The 23,040-nt window shown below is 47.5% G+C and overlaps 1 long non-coding RNA gene across 1 annotated transcript; it reads right to left on the bottom strand.

The window, feature by feature from the left end:
• Window positions 1-9,441: 9,441 nt before the first annotated feature.
• LOC142567958 (uncharacterized) lies at window positions 9,442-12,637 on the bottom strand. Its single transcript, XR_012825325.1, has 3 exons — window positions 12,554-12,637; window positions 10,344-10,445; window positions 9,442-9,573 (listed from the first exon to the last, which is right to left on the bottom strand). It is a non-coding gene; the product is annotated as an uncharacterized LOC142567958 (long non-coding RNA).
• Window positions 12,638-23,040: the final 10,403 nt, after the last annotated feature.

Below are 23,040 nucleotides of genomic sequence, written 5' to 3'. Positions count from 1 at the left end.
TCAAAGAAAGTAGGCATGATGTTTTCAATGAAGAGCTCAAATTCGGTGTTAATTGATGCGGGGTCACCTCTCGAATAGTGTCTAATTGTCTTGAAGTTTCTAACTTTTCTTGCAGCATGCGCAGTTATTTCGAAGTGGAGAAGGCAATGCTGGCTCAAACTATATATATATATACATAAATGATGAACTACAGACGAACTACAGCGCGAATGTTGCAATGAAGGCACATCCATGCCGCGCATGTACGGTAGTTCCTAAAAAAATTATATTTTGCACTTCGGGTCCTTCGGGGTACACTGCTCAGAGAGTTAGCCCGGTGTTAAACCAAAGCGCTGGCTTCGGGCAACAGCCTCTTGAACGATCACTGTCGTGTTGTGTTATTCGCACCTCATAACCTAAGCCAATCGTGCACACCTCTTTCCTATTTCAAGAACGTGACCCTAGGCAACCGTATACATTAACCAGCGGGTCATAATACTTGCCCGCTGGTGAGAAAACTTTTCACCATTACTGGAAAGTTTAGGCGATAGAAAAGCTCGGCATATTTCTGCAGGTTTAATATATTGCAAGTGACCAAACAAGAAGAAGTAAAAAAATGAAGCATGCATATCCACTCTGAAATGTAGGCACCGGTAATCAATCCGCCAAGGTGGCTTAGCGGTTATGGCGAATCGCTCCTAAGCACGAGGTCGCGGGGTCGAATGCCGGTCATGGCTTCCGCATTCCGATGGGGGCGAAATGCAAGTATGCCCATGTGCCATGCACTGGGTGCACGTTAAACATCCCCAGGCGGTCAAAATTTCGGTAGCGCTACGGCATGCCTCAAAATATTTGACTGCTTTTGGCACGCTAAACCCCGAAATTGAATTTAATCAACGGTGAACACCATCAAATGAGGAACGTGAAAAGGTGAGCCCTATGAACCAATAATAAAAATGTTACACATCTCATTTCGTTTCGCTGCAGCAGTTCATTCTTTCTATGGCATTATCGAGAGATAACGCTGCATCTAACAGATCAGAAACGCAAGCGATCGAATTAATATAGGAGACTGCAATGTGATATCTTTTTCTTCACTACACTGTATATAAATATACACCGGCATTCGTGGCGTTGTGTATATGAATGCACAACGCAAGTATAGTAGGTTGATTGTAGGCGCGCGCACATGCATCGTGATGTATGCTCCGTCCACCTCTTCAGCGGCAGCAAATCTGGCCGTGTCCGGTCAGATGATTTAGGAACTCTCACAAAATCGTTTCCAACGTAGAAGACGCCATGTAATGCTAAGTAGACCACGGCAGACCCAAAACAACCACCAGCGACTACCGTATACCGTATAACTACGTATACCTCGCATACAACAAAGCGCACTTCTCCCAAGCCAGCATGGCGGTGAAATAAGACTGCTTATTGATGGCGCCACTGCCTGCTCAATATGGCGGCGCCCATGAAAAAAAAAGGTCTAAAGGTGGTGGGCGCGACTGGCGCCGCAGCGCCCACTCACCATGATGCGGCTGTCTATACTATCCTAGTGCGAAAGCGATCTTCCCCGCTAGCTATGTTAGTCGTCTGGCCCTTGTGTCACGTGCCACTTTCTCGCATTGTTCCCTCGCAGTAGATAACATTTTAGATGTTCTACAAGACTGTGCCCCTTTTGGGATCGGTCCGCAATCCCGAATTATTTCTACGTAGCAGCTAACACTGCCTAGGAGGTGGGCGACATTCGATACACCGCCTTCATATTGAATGCTCGTCGAACAGGCTTTAACATTTCTTTGCCGGAGTACAAATTGTTTAATCTTTTTAACATAAACTGCATAACATTGTCATATATAGGTACGCGCGATTCCATACCAGTTGGTAGCAGATAACCACATAATCCCAGTTTCTTTCGATTCCTTCGCCATGTAGAGCCTAGAAAAAGGCATGTCGTAAAGTCACGTCGAAAGGCCGTAGCATAAATAATGCCGTCACCGTTATGCGATCGTCGTCACTGTGATTGTTGCCATAATGTGGCCATGGTCACACACTCTCGCGTCATCGACACAAATGCTTGCATTACGGAAACACGTTGTTCCACCTGGCAATGCTTTGCGGTACACCAAACGATGCTGGATAGGCATCAAGTTGCATAATGCATCGCATATGGAGTTTCTTTACGACAGTGTGTTGTATCTGCATATTTTGAAAAATACATTTGTTATCACTGGTCGCACTCTTCATTTTTAGAACTATTCTTTTCATTGGGCATGTTCCTTTCTGCAGTATTTCGTCGATGCAGTTGCGCGGATTCTTGCACTGCTGTCACGATGTTCTTGGTTGTTGCCAAGTTGGGATCGGAGGTGACACTCCGCGGAGTTTCGCAATGAGCAGCCTTCCGAGTGGCTTGCGGCTGAATTGCCCAAATTTAAACGTGATTGTGCACCGATTGACGCACTTGGATTGGCTATTCAACGCATGCCGCCTCGTCGCATGCAAAGGTTGCAGATATAAATTGAGGATTTCCTGCAAGTGCGCATCCCCTAATCGATGGGCAACTCCGATGCCCCGTCCTCATACATTCCACGTCCCGCCATTTTTCTGACGCGAGCACGACAGCCCTCAAACCCCCGGACTCGTCGTCGCTCAGAAGTGGGTTCTCCGTACACCCTCACTAAAGTTGATGAGGCCAACGGGCCAGTCGTCAAGTGCGAAACTTGACCACATAACTTAATCCCGCCCGATTCCTCAAGCGCAGCGAATATTGTGGTTCGCGTCAGCAATCCTTGAGCGACAAGCGGCTCTTTACGACGAACAAAGAAAGGCTCTCTCTTTGTCCGCCGCATAGGGCAAGCTATACGCTCTTGGCAAAACAGCCCGTTTTCAATCCTGATTGGCGGTTCTCGCTTTATTGCACGAAGCTGGCGAGACGGCAGCTATAGCGAATGTATGGTGTGGATTCACAGCTTGTTTATTATTTATACTATCAGAAATCGACGCGTTAACATAATCCATACACGTAAGTTTGAGATTCTAGGTTCGCTAGCGTATCATGCTAATGTGATGCGTCTCAATTTACATATATTACACAATTTCGCGCGACGTTAACGTTGAGTGGACCAAAGAAGAGAGCGACGGTTCAAGATGAAAAAAGCGTACTCGCTGACTCTCCGAATTTTCCCCTTTGCCCTTTGATGCGATCGAGATGGTGTTTGTGTATTAAACACAGCAAGAATTGGATAGTGCAACTTCGGGCTTCGCACTGTTTCTGTTTGTACGTAGTCGTTAGAGTTAACTTGCAACTTTCAATGTCCCCATAATGCAGTATTACCCCTTACGTATACTTCGAGCGCGACTTTTCATTTATTTTAGAGCCGCGTTTGCATTCATGTATACATGGATACTTATAACGGCAGGATATCTTGTTTTAATTCCTCGTGCAAGGAATATGCGACTCGCTGAGTAATCCAGCTCAGTGATTAGAATTATGTTATCTGCAGCAGGCTATGTTTAAAACTTCCACAAAACTTAAAAGTGATCACAATGTGCCGCGGTTTTGGCATGTAAAACAGCTCAAGCTCCTTTTCTTGTTTTCTGTTTTCTTTTTGATGCGAGATGATTACGTGGCTCATTCTGCAACCCCGCCGTCATCAGAAAGCCTTGGCAGAATAACGGCAAAGGAATTACGTCATCATTAAATTTATAAAGGTAAGGGGAAGAAAGATACATTTACCTCATATAGACCGTGGACAATTACATTGGTAATATACAGGTTAGCAACGCAGGCTATTAAATTAAAGCTGCAAGCATGGGCAGAGAATAACGGCATTTTAGAACTTCAGAATGGCTTCACAACAGGTGGGCGTCTGGTTGATAATAGGTTTGTATTTCCTTGGTCTACTGTAATATCCAGATTAGAAATGAGAGCGTTATATGTGGCCTTCTTAGACTTCATATGAACCTATGAAAAGATAGACGAAAAATTTTGTGGGATATTCTGGAAGGGGAAGGCTTGGGCGAAAATTGTATACAGGTTTAAGATAGGTTTACGTAAAAAATAATGATTGCGTTGAATGGGAAGGGATAAGGAGCGAAGACAAAGTTGATATACAAGGGACTGAGGCAGGGGTGCCTTTTATCCCCACTCCTGTTTATGATGTACATGGTGAGGATGGAAAGGGTGCTAGAGAGAACTGATATCGGGTTTAATCTCTCATACAAACAGGCGGGTACAGTGGTAGAGTAGCAGCTTCCAGACTTGTTTTATGCGGATGATAATGTGTTGCTAGCTAACAATCAAAGTGATATGAAAAGTCTGGTTTATATCTGTGGACATGGAAGCGAGAATTTAGGTCTGAAATTTAGCGTTGAAAAACAGGCGTTACCGTATTCAATGAAAACTGTGAACAGGCAGTGTCGATTCAAGTCCACGAAATACCTCGGGTAAAAGAATGTAAATACCTTGGTATATGGATAAACGATATACCATATAGTATATATAACCATTTCCAGTTAGATATGTGGAAACACAGGAAAAAATAACACCAAAGGGGAATAGAAATACGGCCGTAATGAAACACAGAGTGCTATGGGGATACAAAAGCCACAAGGTGCTCCGGAGTATTCGAAAAGGTTTGGTGGTTCCAGAACTTACATTTGGAAATGCAGTGGTTTGCTTGAAATCAGAGATACAATAGCGACTCGATGGCAACCAAAACTCACTGGGACGCCTCGCATTGGACGCTCACGGGAAGACTACGAATGAAGCTGTGCAGGGTGATACGCGCTAGGCAAGCTTTGAAATGAGAGAATTTCATCGCAAAATTGAATATGAAGAACTACTGAGTAATATGGAAGAAAGTTCAATGGGCTTGGAGAGTGTCCAGGTATTCGTAGAGGAAAAACATTGAATCACAGTGGAAGAAAAGAACTAGGGAGGGTGGGCAACACCGCAACAAAGAACGTCAAGCGGAAAGTCAGAGAGGCTGAAATAATCTCATCTGTCGCTGCAATGGAAAAAAAAACCTGCCGTGAGTAACAGCTTAAGAGGAAAATAGGAAATCGCGAAAGAAACAATTTATGATAACTCAAGGGGAAGCTCATTACTTATCGAAGCGAGAGCGGGATGCTTTATAACACGCCTTATAAAGCGAGATATAAGAAGCAAGAAGAAGCCTGTGCTTTCTGCTGTAAAGATAGGGAAATGATGGAGCATGTTTTATTAGAACGTGAAGGTATCCGCCCAATGGTCGATTTAGGCATCTCCAGCCTCCTTGAAGAACATGGTTTCAGCGAGAGCAGGGGGAACATAAATATGTCTGCCGTAGACATTATGAAGCGGCGATTGGAAGATTGGTGGAAGAAATGTAGTGAAACGACAAACAACGGATGCGTTAAAAAACAAAGTTCACAATAGGGGTTCACAAACTGTGGTTATGGTAATTCAACGTGGGGTTTCCTTTCTCCTTTATTTTTTTTTGTTCTTTAACAAAGGTAGGACATTAGGCGATGTAATAAGAAGAGCTCGGTGGCGCAACCCACCACCCCGTTCCAAAGGGGACGCTCACGGCGTCCATCCATCCATCCGCACATGAACCGCCATGTTTTTGAACGCATGGGCTCCTATGGAAGCTTCGCTACCAGGTGTATTTACCTTGGAGCAACTGCGGAGCGAACACGGCGAGCTGCCGCGACTCACTCTATCGTTGGCGTTGTCGGGGTCCCGCTGACATGGTCGACGATTAAGATGCGACGCGCTTCAGTTAGCCCGTCGGATGACGACGACGGCATCCCCCCGGAGTATGACGTGGAGTTCGCCTACGATCCCGACGAAGAAATATAGTGTCAACACCATGGTGCCGGATCGGAAAAAAATACTGGCATCGCTCGGCTAAGTGGAGTCATCGAGAATTAGCACTCAATGCAAGTGAAACATTATACTTTAAGTAGAACTCAGCTCAAAAGATCGAACTACGGCCTGTTTGTAGTCTTGCGTTGTTGCCACCTCTTAGGCAGCAACATTACCCACGGCAACATAACGCAGCAGCACTAAACACGCCAACATTTAGCCGCAACATTAAACTCTGTGACATGCCTCAGCAAAACGTTATGCTCTCGCATTCAAACGTAATAATTGCTTAGGTGCCGCCATAGATTTTTTTTCATGACACCGTACGGCTCTCTGGTGCCCGTGTAATATGTATGGTGCTGAGATAGGGCATGTATTGCTGGAATCATTGCTGCATTCTGCCGGCCTTCACGGTGCACAAGTTCCCGAACATTTCGGAAAGCAATTTTTGTCTTGTTTTTTGCTGCTCTTGCTAATATAGTGAAGCAGCCGGCCTGCTGCTTCCAGGGAGCTTTGCTCAGCTGTTCTTCGCGAACCAATCTAAGCAGCACGTATACAGCTTGCTGTCCCAACTATCATGCACCAATGTTTAAACATAAGCGAATGCCACGTAGCTGAACTGAACCAAAGTAATGTTGTTCGCCGTCGCTTGGAGGTAATAAGATTATTCTTTGTATTCCGCCTAATCACATAATTAGTCTTAATTACTTGATAAGCTTCTCAAGCATTATAATTAGATGAAAAGTGTCATTAAGAAACATGTGGAGCGGCAAGAAAAACTTTCGATACAGCTTTCCGTTGCTCAATACTGTAACACGAGCCTGAAAGAAGCGCGCGAATACAAAGCAAAGTGCCTCGAGCGGCCAGTCACGCGGCCATATTGCGTGCATTCGTGGGTAATCTCGCTGATTTCGAGCGTGTGAATAGAAGGGCCGAATGGTATCTCAGGCAGCACCCCCGTGCGTTGTTGGCTAATCTGAGGTCTGTACGAGAACACCGTGATGTTTGATAACTGCACAGGCTGCCATTCAGCGCTGTTTCTGCTGTTGCTGTGGCCAAGAGAAAAAATGGGAACATATGGGAACACACACACACACACACACGCACACGCACACGCACACACAAACACACACACACACACGCACACACACACACACGCACGCACGCACGCACGCACACACACACACACACACACACACACACACACACAGTATGACGGTATAAAGGAAGCAGACAACGAAGCCGACGAAAGCAACGGGGAAATTTGCTTTGGCTGGAATTAGGCCCGCATTTTAGTCCTCTATTTGTAATTGTACGATACCGTTACAGTTAAAGTGAACTTCAGATATATGTTCCAGAATTAATTCCGTGTAATGCAGTATTTAGCCATTGTAGGGGTGTCTAAACACAGACTGAAAATAACGAATAACACAGCATGCCTTCTTTACTGTATGTAGTACTATCTGACTGCAACCTCGGAATGGATTCCTGCTCCCGGCCACTATTCTTAAACAATTTTCACCGCTCTTTCGTCTTGTCTGAAGTATTAAGCCAAGTGAATCGTAAAAGCTTTTTTGCTTTAAGTAACCTTAACTTTGCATTAATCTCCCCATTAAGTGTCCTCATAATTTCATGCACCCGTGGCTTTTAACATCTCCTAGCTGTTGGAAACACGATGGCAGTGTAGTTTTTCATTAGCTTTCTAGCATCGTTATTCATCCTAGGCTTGTCTTGACGCCTATTTCGTGTTATGACTTTTGAAAGGACAAAAGCGTTTTTGAACGAAATGAATTTAGTTGTCAAAGCAGTCACATGCTATCGCGATCTATGGAATACTCTGTATTCAAGAACTTAGGCAAATGCAATGTAAGTTCGCATGTTAATGGTGCATTGTCTTCATTATCATGAAGATAAACCTTCCTGGGCCCTCTATATATGGTGCTCTGGCGGCGAAATGTGTACTCACTAGTTAGTGAGTACAAATTTTTCCCCTATGCTTTCCTTGGTGTAACTGTTTCTTGGCTTCTCATGCTCTGATTACCCATATGTAGCTTATCATAGTGAAGCTGAAATGACGCCCCCCCCCCCCCTCCTCGTTCCTCCAGTGCTGCAGCAGTTTTGATTGTGCATGCCGAACACAAGGGGTGAAATCTTCGCGTATCACTTATTTCGACGCTTTCAACTTCCGCCTTCAGACACAACAAGCATTGCTAATCTTTGTAACGATTATTGCCATAATAACTCGTCCATTGTTATTTCCGCCGAACTTTCGCCCTCTGCTCACGCCCAATTCTGCCTTGAGGAAGATATTCACCAAATTCGTTCTGGGAGAAGGTCAGGTCTTTATTTCCAGAGATAGTCCAACTTTCGGCAGCGCTTCTGGGTAGGCCGAAAATTATAAGACTTTTCCGTAACCTATTGCTATCATCAAGCGACGCTTTCACTTCGCTTCAGTTACGAGCGAGTGATTTGTTTTTCGCACTTTTAGCGGCACCCTGTTTAACTACGAGTAAATCCCCTTGGAGAACGATTACTCTGCGCAACACATTTTGCGTTTACGATTGTTTACCAACGTTCCCGTATGCAGCTTGCTGTCATGGTAGCCGATGGCAGTGACTTTACCTTCGCTTGACCGCGTAACAGGGCATCGCTTTCCGCTCAGATGATGCTTCCCACAGATGTCAGCGCTTCCTCTCATTCATATAACACGCGACGTACCCCTCAATGGGCTTGCTTTTATTGTACATTCAAGCTGACGCATAATATAGCATTCACACATTGGCATGTAGGGAACGCAGAAACGCAAATGAAAAGCATGCCTCGTGATAGGCGAGTCTATTATCTGTACGCATTTCAAAAGGGCGGAACCTTAATGGACTCACTTAGAAACTGCTGCGGTTTGAGCGGGTTATTGCAGGTTCATGTTTTAGACTATATGGTACTTTTTTAAAGGTTGCCTGCGGCATTTTAACGCAATTCCAATTCTTCTACTGGAAGAATGGAAGAGGCTGATATCTGCGCGAGAAATCAAATTCCGTAGCTGTCTCATTACCAAATAAATCCATAACGAAGTTTTTAACGGACTGCTTTAAGCGGCACATATTTAGTTTAAGAATGGTTGCTGGAGCATTTGCCGGACAGATTCATTTTGATGGAATCCTAAGGGTGGCACCGTTTTCCAAATATCCCCCACGAAAGTTGCGCTATGACTGCTGTGTCGCTCTTGCTCTTACTTCAACACCGTTTTATGCATTTAAGCACAAGACTACCAGAAGATCGCGGTACACGTACACCACCGCGAAGCACACTGTAATAATTTGAGTAGCTCACTCACTTTTCGCGAGTGTTGATAGTAAGGGAATAGGACAGGAGATACTTCGGCACAGCTTGAAATTGTCTCTTCTCGGATAACGACAGCGTTTTAGCATAGACGTCACGCGAGTAGACAATCAAAACCATATTTATTGATGTAATAAAGAACTTCAAGAACTAAAACTGACGAATCACGAAAGGAAGAGAGTTAGCATAGACGTGGCGGCCATGCACGCGGACTCTTTCTAGGGAAAGGGTAGCCCACGTGACCTCTTTCGGCAACAATCGTTCGTTGGAAGCGCAGCAGCTGCAGCATGCGATGCACGTGGCGAAGTGAGCGGTGCTCTTGGCGGTGCCGCTGCGTGCGATTCTCCGGCATCGAGCAGCCACCGCAGCGTCGCCGAAGGGCAGCACGCCGGCAGGTCGGGGCACTGCGAGGGTAAAATGTAAACCAACCACCCCGGTGGGTATTCACTAAAGAAATATAAAAACTACTGTTCGTTGGATTACAATCTCGCTCGAGGATGGTGACGAGGGCCGAAGTGCGCAGGCCAATTGCAACGAAATTGGGCCGAGCAAATTCACCGATTTTTCCGCATGCAGGTAACCGCGAATGTCCGCATGGTCGTTAACGAGCAACTTGTCGTTCTAGCAGTTGATGACGATTCTCCCTCACCCGTCGTTGTTACTTAGTGTCTACGGTATTGGGCTGCTAAGCACGAGGTCGCGGGACCGAATCCAGGCTAGGGCGGCCGCGCATTACGATGGGGACGAAATACAAAAACAAATGTGTACTTAGATTTGGGTGCACGTTAAAGAACCCCAGGTGGTCACAATTTCATAATCATAATTATAATCATAATCATTGGTCATAATCAGGAAGTGGTTTTGGCACGTAAAACCCCATAATTTAACTATTCTCCCTCTGTCTTGCCACCCTTGTTACTTCACGTCTTCCTGTACTGTAGAATCTGTGGCTCGGAAGCAGTCGTTTCAAAACCCTGACCGCGACCTATGCCGATGGGAACGCTTCCAAATAGAATTGGACAAACGTGCAACATTTCCCATCTTGTTTCGCAAAGGTTCATCGTAAAATGTCTTTAAATTCTGCTGAAAGACTCACGCGCCAAATAATGGATAAGTGAGAAGTTCTAACGTTCGATTCGCAGTAGAATGTTGCCAATGGCCGATGTGCAAATACCATACATTACCTCCTCAATGACGCCAGTTGTGCTGCTGCGTGCGATTCTCAGGCGTCGAGCAGTTGCTGCAGCTTCGCCAAAGCACAGCGTGGCCACAGCTCCTGGAACCGTGACAGCACAAAACAAGCCCTTTCTAATCCTTTCGTGGCACTTGTATTGTGTGACAAATCCACTAACATTGCCCACGCTCACTCGAAGCGCAGTGCAGAGGCGGGTATGAAATTATAAGTTCCGGGGCAGTCGGGCGACGGCAAGAAACTAGTTCCTAGCGAAATAATCCAATTTGAACAAGAACACGTGCACCATGAACACGACAACTCCTCCTTTATTCCAGTTGCGTCCAGCGTTCCTCAAGGGAGTGTGCTTTGTGCTTTGCTTCTTATAGTCTATATTATTGATTTGCCTTTCTGCATGTCGTCCCGAATAAGACGGTTCGCCGATGATTCAGCCATTTTCCGTAAAATTTCTACTGACTCTAATCGTGAAGCCTTCCAGCCACACGTAAACGCATTGAGTACGTGGTGTTCAGACTGGTAAATGACCTTAAATTATGCTAAAGCTAAGTGAATGTCATTTTCACGCTCTACGTCTCCTATTGCAACGTCATACTCTCTTGATAATAAGATTGTTGAGGACTCAATTTGCAATGGGATTCAATATGTTCGTCATCACATCAACGTTACACTTGCATCTGTTACCCGCAAATTTGAAATAATAAAACAATCTAAAGCCAGCGTGTTTCCTCAAAGTGGAATATGCATGCGCCACCAGGGATCCGAACCAGGACTCCATCGTGCGTAACCTTGAATCCTTGTAAGCCGTGCTGCTTGCTTTATCTTTACAGATTATCCCTCCCACTCACGTGTTGCATGTTTAAAGAATCGTGCCGAATTGCATCCGCTATCACTACGCCGCAAACACGCGCGCCCTTCGCTCTTTCATAAACTTCACCACCACGAGCGTTTGCATTGATGGCTTCTTTCACTCACGGTCTGTCATTTGAGGTGAGTTATATTCTATGTTGTGTTCCTCCGGTACCTTTGCCATCCGGTAAATTTTGTTTTCGAATTATCCTCTTTGAGTGCCTTTTATGTATTATGAATTCTAGGTTTTTCAATTTTCAAATTTCTGCTAATATACTGTTAATTTGGTTTAATCCAAACTGTGATTTTACTACACATAGTCGTGTCTGCGTATTTAGACGCGTATTTAGGCGCGTTTGTTGTATTATTTAGAAATTGTTATGACAGTATGTTCGTATGCCCCCCTCCCCCAATTCTAATACCCTCTTCCACTGGGCATTCCATTGATGTTATTAAATAAATAAATAAATAAATAAATACAGGTCATTGACAGTGTTTTTCTCTTCGTACTTCTACGTACAAATTGCTTAGGAACTCTACGTCACTGTTACTCTGTTTCTCTGAAACCGCGCAGCCTTCATCAGCTGCTATTCGAAATTCTATTGTTCGTGGGCAAAGTTGTGATTACGCTTCGACACACTATTTTAATTGACGCCACAAAAACCTGAAAACTGCCTCAACTGGTTTTTTTTTTTTTCGTAGCTAACATGTGAAAAATGGTTCCGGTGATTTCACATATGATCGGTCAGACACAATAGCACGACCGAAGAAGCGCATGCAGTTCAATGAGCGGCCATAGCTGAATTCAATGAGGTGGCGCCACTAGCAATTTCCCCGACGTTGTAGAGTTTCCGCTATACGGAAAATATTGACTTGGGCACACATTTGCTGTTCTCGTACAACGTCCTGTATTTTAAGCTGTGCTATACTCTAGGCCAAGGGATGGGGAAATAATTTACGTTTAAAAATTGAAAAGACCACACTGTGGAACGGTGCCCTGTGGTATACCCATTTTTTTGTATTTAGTGCTGGGGACGTGAAGTCTTTCATTGTGACTGATTACCGTCTGTTTGGAAGGCAAAGCGTAAAGATATCGATATATTACTAAAAAACCTACACATTGGATGATTCCCTGTAAGAATGTCATAACAAGCCTTTCACTTGATTTATATCGATAAATATTACGACTGCGATTCGACTGTAGTGGAGTTCTTGGTTCTCTGGGAGAGAACAAGGTCAGCTTTAGCAGTTTGCCTGCTGGTGGGCGGTGCTGATGTTATGCCTAATTGCAAAGGGTTTTATAAATTTATGGAATACTTCCTCGAAAATTTGTTTGAATTTATCACCTTTGATGGAAGCCAGCGGGGCGATGGCTTAGAGAGCAGAGGAACAATGGGCGCGGTCGTCAGCGCCATCTCGGAGGATCGCGTGACACCAGCAGGACGCGTCCGACAGCACAGCCGCCGTCCCCACCGTCGACCACGCATAGGCGGAGCGGGCTGCAAATTTAGGAAGGGACGCTTGGATCGGAACACCACTTGCGCCGTGCTTTCCTCTCGATAGCAAAACATGTTCAAGGCGTTCCTATCTTGGTCACCATCCTTATCTTGCTGCCCTCAGAACATCATGTAAGGGCTTGAACCATGCCATTGCAGGCCACCTCTGAATCCTTGTGGTAGAAAACCAGACGGCAGCGCAAGGCCACCGCTCTCTGGGCTGGAATGGCTTCTTTTGACTAGTGGCCATTCTTAATCATTACCACGCTCCATCGGAGTAAACTTTTTCACTGCTTCGCAGCTGCCCAATGCTAATAACAAGGGTGAAGAATGCGGCAGCGGTTACGAAGGACGGTTACCGATGATTCAGTACACAGGTTGATGGTAGCCCACAATAAGTAAAAGTTGATTGATAATTGTTTCGCTGGTAAACCAGACGCTCATGCTTTTCATTAACTAGCAATGTCCCGTGTTACTACAGTTCGCAACAATTTTCAAGCGACTTGTCTTTCTCTCGCGAGGAACGCAAGGCGCGGGTCTCGCTAGCGGCAGATGGGCAGCACGTGGCCTCAGAGATCGAACCCTTTTGCTCCGTTACGATCTGCGAGAGTGCGGACAACCCTGACCGTGTGTTGCAGGTGCCAAGCCTTGCACTATGCAGCGGATCAGCTCGCAACATTTTCCTTCGTGTTTTGCGCGACTTACTTGCTTAGAGTCTTCCAATACAGCTGAAATACTCTCCCATATTAAACCATGGTTTATTGCGTTCGCCTTCCATTTAGTGCAGGAAAATTAAGCATGTGAGAAAGACTTCTGTTGAAAACGACAAGAAAGCTGAAGGCAGCACTGGCGATCGATCGAAGAGACCAGTGAGCTTCAATGGCACACATCCTCTGTTTTCTCTTTTTTTTTGGGGGGGCGCTGCGTTTCCGCTTCCAGGCACACACTCAAGCTGGATTCACGTGACGGACCAAATTGTGCTGACGAGCATTAGGTGACTAAGTGTTGCCCAATCACTGCGCACACAAGTACGAAGCAGATAAGCTGCTGGCGGAGCAGTTCATTGTGGCTCAGTCATGTGATGTTCGCCCGAGGAATTTGCTCCGCTGTGTGAACCCAGCTTGACTCGCTGGCGAAGAGAGGCAGCCTATTAAATATACATGTCACCGTGTCGGTGGTCGCGGACAGATTCATTTTATGGCCTCTACGTGCACCAGTGATGAAAACCGGCAGTGTAGCTACCCTGGCGGACAAGCTGGATAGCTTGAACATGGTTGTTTGCCGAGTCTGTTGACAGTGCGACATACTATGGCAGACAGTGCGAAAACATGACTGAATTAAGCAGGACAGATGACACGGGCCATGGAGAGTTGATTTCCGTGTATTGTGGCCAAATCCTTCAGCGTGCATGATTCCGAGAACCGGAAATGGAAACAAGTATCGGTCCCTTTTGTTCAAAGCACGTTATAATCCGAGGCACAAAAAGCATTACTTTTCCTTCCGATAATCCGTATAGGATGTGGAGGCTGATGATGTCTATAGGATGGGACAAAGTGTTAGGAAGTGGGTGTTAGGCGATAAAGTCGGAGTGGTAGGCAGCCCTACAGGAAGGCTACAGGAAGGCGCGACTCGACGGAAAAGTGCGACCGAAAGGGAGGGGCATCACCGCCTATCACGTGTTGTGGTCGGACTGCTGGCGCGAGTTGTTGGGAACTCGGCGCTGACGCCCGTTGTTGCACCTGGGTCGCAAGCCCCAAGGGTAGCGTTGGCCTGGCGGCCTGGGGTACAACTGGAAGCATCCGAAGGTCCCGGCAAAGCATGAGTCGACTGGTAACAACAAAACAACTTGTTTATTCTAACATCGCAAAGAGTTGGCGGTCAGGACGACCGAAGTAGAGAGACGGGAGTGCACTTTACTCATCAGAAGAAATCGGAGCCCTCTCTTTGGCGTCCGGGGGCAGCTGTTTTTATACTCTCGCAGTTGAGGGCAAGAAGGAACCCCTCTATAGACGAGCACGTGACTGTACAATGGGATAAGGTGACTCATACTGTCGTGTCGCCGCCGGTCGGGCACAATGGGGAGGAGCAGGTGGCTCACACTGTCGTGTCGCCTCCGGTCGGGCACAATGGGGAGGAGCAGGTGGCTCACACTGTCGTGTCGCCGCCGGTCGGGCACAATGGGGAGGAGAAGGTGACCCCTACTGTCGTATCGCCGCCGGTCGGCCACCATATGCACATACACTCACACACGCACATGAAGACACGTGGCATCGGAACATGCCTGGACGCGCTTGGCGGGGAGGCGTAGCGGCGACGCCGAACGGGCCAAAATGTCTGCCGCTTTGTTGCAGTCGCGCCGGCTAAACCGCGCGTCGTAGGCGAAACGTAACAGACCGCCCCGCCGGGGGAAGGAGATCCCGATGGACAGGGGACTGCATCCGCTGTCCGGAGGGATGTCGCTCGATGATGCTCATAACCGAAGTCGGGCGTCCCTCGACGTTTCTTGAGCGCAGCGCACAGAGAAGGCCTCGTTCTCTCGTTCAGGTTCGCACGGGACACTGCAAAGTGACTTCGGGAGAGTTCACATTTTTGTTCTCGTTCCCGACAAGCGTTAGAACTACGCTGAAACTCAACCGCTCAGTCAGCAAGCACGGCACAACCCTCACTAAGCCCTGCCAGGCTCTTTCCCCTTTTATACCACTGCCTAGTTCCTTACAGTAGTCTAGCATCACTCAGAACGCGTCCACAAATTGGAAAATTGCACTAGAAAGCATATCATCACTTTGAAACACTAAACAAAAGCAATATGTTAAAAAATCCTGCCTCAGGAAGAAAAACATCAGTAACAAACAATTTTGAGGCTGATTCCTACGTTAGGGGCTTCGACTTAAGCCATCGGCGTTACCGTTGAGACTCCCCTTTTTGTAACGCACCTCAAAGGAATATTGTTGCAAAGCGAGGCTCCAGCGCAGGAGGCGGCCATTTTTGGGAGAGATGGTCTGCAGCCATTGGAGAGGGCAGTGATCCGTCTCAATGATAAACCTCGAGCCGGCTAGATAGCATGACAATTTCTGAACGGCCCACACGAGACATGCACACTCTTTCTCGGTGGCGCTATACGCCTGCTCACGACTGGTTAGCTTACGACTAGCATACAGGACGGGGTGTTCTACTTCTCCATTTTCCCGTTGGCACAGTACAACGCCCATGCCTCGCTCACTAGCATCGCACTGAACAACGAACCCTTTTGTATAGTCTGGCGATCGTAGCACAGGCTGGCTTGTTAGGGCACTCTTTAGGGCGCTAAAAGCTCTTTCCTTTGTCTCGTCCCAGACGACTGTTTGGGGCTCTGTTTTTCTTAGAGCATCCGTCAGGGGAGCCGCGATATCAGAGTACCTGGGGATGTACCTCTGATAGTAGCCGGCGACACCTAAGAACGACCGAATATCGGTCTTCGTGCGCGGTTGCGGGAAGTCTCGCACAGCGGCCACCTTTATTTCAGAGGGGCGGCGACGACCCTGACCAATCACGTGACCGAGGTAGACAACCTCGGCCTGTGCTAACTGGCACTTAGGAGCCTTGACTGTCAAGCCCGCTTCGCGCAGGCGGGTTAGCACTGCCCGCAAGTGTGCCATATGCTCAGACCAGGATGCGGAGAATATCGCTACGTCGTCTAGATACGGTAAAGCGAATTCTTGCTGTCCCCGCAACACTTTATCCATGAGGCTTGAAAAACAGTATGGCGCGTTCTTCAAACCAAAACTCAACACTTTAGGACGGAATGTTCCCATTGGTGAAATGAACGCCGCATACCTACTAGCCTCTTCTGTAAGTGGAACCTGCCAATAACCCCTGACAAGATCTAGGGTGGAAATAAACTGAGCGCTACTAACTTTCTCGAGGCGCTCCTCGATGTTAGGGATCGGATAAATTTGATCCTTAGTGATGGAATTAAGCCTGCGGTAGTCGACGCAAGGACGAGGTTCCTTGCCCGGTACCTCAACTAAAATCAAAGGGGAGGTATAATCACTCTCACCTGCCTCAATAACACCGAGCTGTAGCATTTTCTTTACCTCAGCCTCCATAATATCGTTCTGGCGGGGTGACACCCGGTACGCCTTGGATCGTACTGGCTCTGGGGAGGTAAGTTCTATGTCATGAGTAAGGACAGAAGTCCTACCAGGCCTCTCAGAGAACAGACCTTGAAACTCTTGTAAGAGCTGGTGTAGTTCGGTTTTCTGCTCACGCGACAGCGATGCTCCACTGACTAAATCACTAATGACTTGACCGGTGTCTTCCCTGTTCGTCACTGAGCCTAGTCCCGGAAGCTCGACCGGAAGCTCTTCAGGAACGTTTACCATCATGCACACCACTGCTTCCCGTTGTTTATAGGGTTTGAGCAGATTACAGTGGTAAACCTGCTGTGCTTTCCGCTTTCCTGGCAGACTCACCACGTAGTTAACGTCCGACAGTTTCTGAACAATTCGTGCTGGGCCCTCCCACTGCACGTCTAGTTTGTTGTTTAGCGATGTGCGCAATATCATGACCTCATCGCCCACCTCAAAACGACGGGCCCTGGCGGTCCGATCATAATAAACCTTGGCCCTATGCTGGGCCTTTGCCATTGCTTCACCTGACAACTCCTGTGCCCTTCTTAAGCGTTCGAGGAGCTTAAGCACGTACTCCACCACGACTGGGTCGTCGCCCCTGCCTTCCCACGATTCTCGAAGCATGCGAAGCGGAGACCGAAGCGAGCGACCGTACACCAGCTCAGCTGGCGAAAAGCCCGTAGCTGCATGCGGCGCGGTCCTTAATGCAAACATCACCCCAGGCAGACACAGCTCCCAGTCAGTTCGATGTTCAAAACACAATGCTCTCAACACGCGCTTCATGACGGAGTGGAGCTTCTCAACGGAATTCGACTGTGGGTGGTACACTGAGCTGTGTAGCAGCTTTACCCCACAACTTTCGAGAAAAGTTGTCGTCAAAGCGCTAGTAAACACTGTGCCCTGATCTGATTGGATTTCCGCAGGAAAACCAACTCGCGCAAATATGGACAGTAGTGCATTGACTATCTCAACTGAGCTGAGTTCTTTAAGCGGCACTGCTTCAGGGAACTTTGTCGCTGGGCAGATCACAGTCAAAATGTGTCTGTACCCCGTGGCTGTTACCGGCAGAGGTCCCACTGTATCAATAACGAGCCGTCTAAAAGGCTCCGTAATGATAGGTACCAACTTCAACGGCGCCCTCGATTTGTCCCCTGGTTTGCCCACCCGCTGACAGGTGTCACATGTCCTCACGAAATGGTCTGCGTCCCGAAAACACCCTGGCCAATAGTACTCTTGCAAGAGACGGTCCTTAGTTTTCTTAACTCCTAGGTGTCCGGACCACGAACCCCCGTGCGTCAAGCGCAACAGATCCTGACGATAGCATTGAGGAACGATCAGCTGATCGAACTCCACTCCTCTGCGGTCTAGATACTTCCGGTACAGGACTCCACCTCTTTCCACAAAACGCGCATTTTTCCTGGCGATACCTTCCTTGACAATGCAGCGTATGTTTTCTAGGCTGCCATCCTTCTTTTGCTCGGCTATCAAAGCCGACCGGCTGACTTTAAGCTACCTATTAAGTCCATCTGACGTAGGCGCGATGAGCAAATCTGCAGATAGCTCTTCTAACTTTCCCGCATCGGGATTTTCCTCTCCGGTATCTGGTGCCTTTAACGTTACAGACTCAATTTTATTCAGTTCAGGCGTGCTCTGAATATCGGCTTGCTGCGCCTCTGACCCTTTTTCATTGTTTGATAACGTCGCCACCGCAACTACCGCCTTTGCAGCGAGCTCCCGAACCTTCGATCTGGTTAATGCCTGAACGCTAGCCTCACCAAACAAAAGCCCCTTCTCGCGCAGGAGGTGATCGGACCTGTTCGAAAATAGGTACGGGTACTGTGGGGGCAGCATAGATGACACTGCCGCCTCCGTCTCAAGCGCTCCGAAAGGTCCTTCAATAAGCACTTTTGCTACCGGCAGACACACGCTATGAGCTTCCACGGCTTGCTTGATCCATGCGCACTCGCCCGTGAACATATCGGGTTCTACGTAGGAGGAGTGAACTACATCCATCGTAGCTGCGGAATCGCGAAGCACTCGGCACTCTTTCCCGTTCACGAGGAGGTCTCGCATGTACGGCTCGAGAAGCTTCATGTTCTCGTCAGTGCTGCATATTGACAAAAACACGACTTTTGGTTTTGTTTCCGGACACTGCGCCGAAAAGTGACCCGGCTTCTGGCACGTATAACACAAGCGCGCTTGCCTCATCTCGAACCGTTTTCTGCGTTCGGCTTCGGCTGCCGCCGTCTCTTTACGTTTGGTCGGACTGCTTTCACTCGCATCCTCACTACGCGTGTCCCCCTTTAATCTCATGGGCGTGAACCTCGGCCTCTCAAACTTGGAGCCAAATTCACCCTTTTGACCGTCCTTAGCTCCGCGAGCCCGACGCGTCACAAACTCCTCGGCTAGCTCAGCGGCTCTAGCCACCGTACTAACGTCTGGCCTATCCAAGACCCAGTACCGCACGTTCTCAGGTAACCGACTATAAAACTGTTCTAGCCCAAAACACTGCAGAACTTTATCGTGGTCACCGAACGCTTTCTCTTCTTTGAGCCACTCCTGCATGTTTGACATAAGCATGTACGCAAACTCTGTGTATGACTCACTTTTGCCTTTCTCATTTTCCCGAAACTTCCGACGGAACGCCTCCGCTGACAGCCTGTATTTTTTTAGCAGACTCGATTTCACTTTGTCGAAATCCTCTGCCTCCTCTCTATCCAAGCGAGCGACTACGTCGGCCGCCTCGCCGGGTAACAAAGTGAGCAAGCGCTGTGGCCACGTTTCCCGAGAGAACCCCTGCTTCTCGCACGTTCGCTCGAAGTTAACCAGGAACAAACCAATGTCCTCTCCAAGCTTAAACGGCCGCATCAGGTCAGTCATTTTGAACAATACTCGTTCTCCTGCACCGTGTGCCTGACTTCCATTACGAGCGCGTTCCATCTCAATCTCGAGACGCTTCATTTCCAACGCGTGTTGACGGTCGCGCTCTTCTTTTTTCTCTTGTTGCTCTCGCTCTTTTTGTTCTTTAAGTTCGCTCTCCTGTCTTTTTGCAGTCTCCCTCTCCTCAATGGTCTCAAGGCATTCCGACAGCTCGTCATCCTCAGCTTCTAACTCAAGAATAGCCTTTAGCAGTTCTGGTTTTCTGAGTTTGTCTGAGACATCCAGACCCAACTCTCTTGCAAGCTCCAGCAATTTCGGTTTGCGCAACGACTTCAAATCCATGGCTGCTCTGAATGCTGCTTTCTCTACTGCCACTATTGTCTTGCCGCAAACTAACCCGGCAGCAACGATAACCACAATTACCAGCTCTGTTTCTAACACAAACAAAAGCCTGGCAAAGCTCAGAAGAAGAAAGTCCCGCACTCACCAAACCTCGCAGCCAAGAGTTCAGCGCAGTCGTTCCGCTGCAGGCAACCAGTCATCACACAGGGCTCGTTGCACTGCTCCCGGATCGTCGTTGAGCTGCTCAGCATACAGTCAACTGCATCTCTTCGCTGCTGGCCTCCGTTGTCGCGATCTCACCGCTGGCAGACAGTTGTTGGAACCTCGGCGCTGACGCCCGTTGTTGCACCTGGGTCGCAAGCCCCAAGGGTAGCGTTGGCCTGGCGGCCTGGGGCACAACTGGAAGCATCCGAAGGTCCCGGCAAAGCATGAGTCGACTGGTAACAGAACAACTTGTTTATTCTAACATCGCATAAGAGTGGGCGGTCAGGTCGACCGAAGTAGAGAGACGGGAGAGCACGTAACTCAACAGAAGAAATCGGAGCCTCCCTTGGCGTCCAGGGGCAGCTGCTTTTATACTCTCGCAGTTGAGGGCAAGACGGAACGCCTCTATAGACGCGCACGTGACTGTGCCGCTCGGGCACGTTGGGATGAGTAGGTGGCGCATCCGCCGGGCCGGCGCCGCTCGGCCACGTTGGGATGAGTAGGTGGCGCATCCGCCGGGCCGGCGCCGCTCGGGAACGTTGGGAAGAATAGGTGACGCATCCGCCGGGCCGGTGCCGCTCGGACCTCCTCGCTTCACAGTTGGGGAAGCTGTTAAGTGCTCCTTCCCCCAGGGTCGTGTCTGTGTGCTCACGCAAAACTATCATCATCCGGATTGGCTCCAGCGCCATCGTCTTCTTCCACAGCTGGCTCGTTGGCGTCCGTGGGCGCTATCGCGCGAACGACCTCGTGCCACTGCTCCTGCATTCGGCGTCGTCATTAATTATTTAAAAATAAGAAGACGTAACCAATTTTACAGCGAATTACACCGAAGCTGTTTAAGGCTAGTTCCCCCAGAATTGCGTCCATGTGTAGACAAAAAACTCCCCATACGTGGACCGATCCCGAAGATGGTGCAATGCCGGGCCGCCCCGTGGCGAATGTTGACCTTCGGCGCCATTAAAAGGAAGCTTTAGCTTGGCTGCTGCTGTCCAAAATGCATGTAAAAGGAGAATTAGTTTTTCTCGGTAACCACGGCACCAAACTTGACGACGTTTGTTAGTTTTAAAAGAAAACCTAAAAATCTAGTTATTTATTTAGGTCGTCAATCTTTTATTAAATATTGACAATAATCGCAAATATTCAATAAACGAAAGTGTCAAGTTTATGAGTCCGTAACTAAGCAATAAAAGTGATATCAGAACTCTGTGAATCGCATCTGATAGTACATCCAAAGCCGACAAAATTGATATGTTACACATGAATCTCAAGAACCTTAGTAAAGTGTAAATACAGCCTTTGCACAACCCATGTAAACAACGCAACAAATTCCCGTAATATAGAAAGTGACATACCGAGTTTGTCCGATTTAGGTTATCTAATGAATTCCATTTACAGAACCGCGATATCTGTTCTTGAAGGAGCGCTATTTGTAAACTTCATGCTTCTATATTTTTTTCGTACTTTCGAATGTTTGAAAATTTTTTCAATAAAATGCAGCGCCTGAATCGAAATTCCGCTTACAATAGTCACAATAACTGAACTTTCTCTCTGAAATGAAGCAAATTTCATTAAAATGGACCCAGGGGTTATCTCAGAAAAGCGCGTTTGCGTTTTACATGTATTTGAATAGGCCGCGTCGGAATTGGCAACGAGTTAATGCGTCCCCTTAATTAAGGGGTGACGTACACAGCCTCGCTGGTAATCCTTCTTCACAGGGTGGATGGATGCTCAGCCTTTTTTTCTTGTTGTTGTTCAAGCTTTCAACACAAACGGAGTCGAAGCTGTTCCTAATACTCATCGACCATTGAGGTATGACGACTGTTGAGAATAGCGCACTTTAATTATACCTGCTTTAGAAGGGCATGGCATATGATAGAACATATTATTTAGTGGTATATTTATTTATTTATTTATTCTTATACAGGGAGGGTCCCGTTCTGCTTCACTAAACGTAGTTCTAATACATCTTGATCATCTTGAAATTCCGAGTTTTCTAGGAAGTTGCTAATAAAAGCGAAGTTATTGCTTATAAAGGATTGCGTGCAGAATACCCACAGTGTACATTTGCCGGTAATTAACGCTTACAAAACCGTCGGAGCAAAACTCCCGCAACATATTGACGCCAGAGATGACAATGCTTAGCGATGCGTGCACGCCATCATTTTAGTCTTGGCTGTTTTACTGCATGCTTAAATGATTTGAGTGCCCCGACGAGCACGTCATAAAATGAGAAGCAAAAGCTTTGCTCTACAACCACAGCAGGGGCGCTATAATGTAAAACTATTCCAAACTTTTCTATTCCACATCTGCAATCAGCCCTTCGCGAGTGGTCAAAAACTTTTTTGGACCACCACCATTTCACATATCTTTCACGCGACATCACGAAAATCGCGATAGCTCCTTATCTGGTATAACATGTGCACACGGATTATGCATAATTTGACCGAACGAAAGAAAAATAGTTATTTCTGATTCGACGCCTCTTCGCCCTTAGCCCTCGGCTATTGGTCAAAAATTTTCGGACTGCGCCCACTTCACCTGCCTCTCACACGACGTCACGAAACCGCAACAACTCACTGCGTCAAAGTGACGTGTACGCGATAAAGATTCATTAATATGCCGAACAAAACTGAATTTCCTTCTGAATAGCCGCAGGCTGCCCCGTTCCGAAAGGAATAAAAGATGGCTGCCGCCTATGGCTCAGTCACTGGCTACTCGCATCTGTCTCAGAGCATGGGTTTATTTGCGTGTAATAAAGCTTTTGCATGGCCGTATAACGTTTTCGAGCACTTTCGGCCCGTT

The sequence above is a fragment of the Dermacentor variabilis genome, unplaced genomic scaffold, assembly GCF_050947875.1.
Source record: "Dermacentor variabilis isolate Ectoservices unplaced genomic scaffold, ASM5094787v1 scaffold_15, whole genome shotgun sequence".
NCBI classification, from domain to species: Eukaryota; Metazoa; Arthropoda; class Arachnida; order Ixodida; family Ixodidae; genus Dermacentor; species Dermacentor variabilis.
This window is presented reverse-complemented; position numbering and strand designations above follow the sequence as displayed.